Genomic DNA, 1485 nt, shown 5'->3' with positions numbered 1-1485 from the left:
ATCACTCAGTCATAAAGAAGGATACATTTGAGTTACTTTTAGGAAAATGGATGCACAATGAGACTGTAATGCTTAGTGAAATAAATCTGGCACACAAGCTTAAATGCACTATGATTTCTCTTATATGTGAAATCCAAACTACAAATAATTGAATGAGCAAAATACATGAGAAATAGCAAACAAGGAGATGGATCTTTTGCCAGTGGGAAGGGGTCCTCGAGACAAAGAAAAGGTGAGATAGAGAAGGGGAAATGGAAGTAAGAAAGGTTAAATGTATCTGCACGTTTCAACTCCCCAGGATGAATGTCTTAATTATGTATTACAAGTGTGTCCTAATAAAATTAAACAAATGGTTAATGGAGGTATCATGAGGTCGTTAAGGTCAACTTGTATTCAGTCTAACTGATATCCTTGAAACCACTTCAGATCCTGAAGAAAGCCTCCTGTTTTACATGCTCTTAGGTATTTCCTTTGCATTGACTTGAAAGAACTCTGGAGGTTCTGCAGGTTGTTTATCAATCACCCATGAACATTCCCATAGTTGTTACCTTTGCCAGGTGTGTCATGGGGGTAGGCACTCACTCTACCACTGAGCAACTTGTGAGCCTCCTGCTTTGCCACCTGACTATCCTGGGATTAGAAGGGGTCTCTGGCCCGGCTGCTGTGTCTTCACATGGCCTCTTGTCTGTTTCTGTGCCGAGATGGGGGTAGGTGGATGCTGCCACCCAGTGCCATCCAAGGGAAAGGCAGGCTCTGACAAACTAGGCTGTGTCCTCAGTCACCTTCTTTGTCAGTCTTGACACCGTGGGACTTCTGGCTCTTCCCAGAAGTCAAAATCACCATGAAAAGTTAAACCTTTTCAATGGTTTTGTCACTTCTAGGGTGAACATCACTGCTGTGCTGGGAGCAGAGCCAACCAGGGTCGTAAACTCAGCACCAGTAATGAATTAAACAGACAGGCAGAGTTGAAAAGGAAGACACTATGGGTAAGGAGGAAAAAGCAGGAGATAAAGCTGCCTTGAAGAGGGGACAGGGTGTTCCAGAAAGATGAACTTTCCATGGGCCTCTGTCCCTGGTTTCTTTTTATTGGGTGATAGGGTCCCTTCTTCCCTGGCACAATTTGACTGGCTTCCTGGGCCATCCCTAGATTAAACCAGGCACCATTACCTAACTGCATTCCTTGTGGTGGGCTTTATTTGACTTCTTTTGTCCATTTGTCCTTGTCAGGGCCTTATCTTTGGGATGAGCAGCTGGTTGATTAGGAGGGGCCTTAGAAGTAGTAAGGGGATATCTCTCCCCATCCCCCTTTTGTCTCCCTTGCATCTTATTGGAGGCAGGGAGGGATGACTATTTTGGCTTTGTGCCCCTGGCTCCCCTGAACACCTGTCAGCTTTTCCTCCGGTCTTTCGGTCTTTCGGTGGAAGTCCCACAACCATTTGTGCTATCTGGTGACTTTTGATGTCTCTCTCTCTCTCTCTCTCTCTC

The sequence above is a fragment of the Fukomys damarensis genome, unplaced genomic scaffold, assembly GCF_012274545.1.
Source record: "Fukomys damarensis isolate Sample0158 unplaced genomic scaffold, DMR_v1.0_HiC HiC_scaffold_39, whole genome shotgun sequence".
In the NCBI taxonomy this organism is placed as follows: domain Eukaryota; kingdom Metazoa; phylum Chordata; class Mammalia; order Rodentia; family Bathyergidae; genus Fukomys; species Fukomys damarensis.
The sequence above is the reverse complement of the archived record's forward strand: the minus strand, read 5'-3'. Positions refer to the sequence as shown.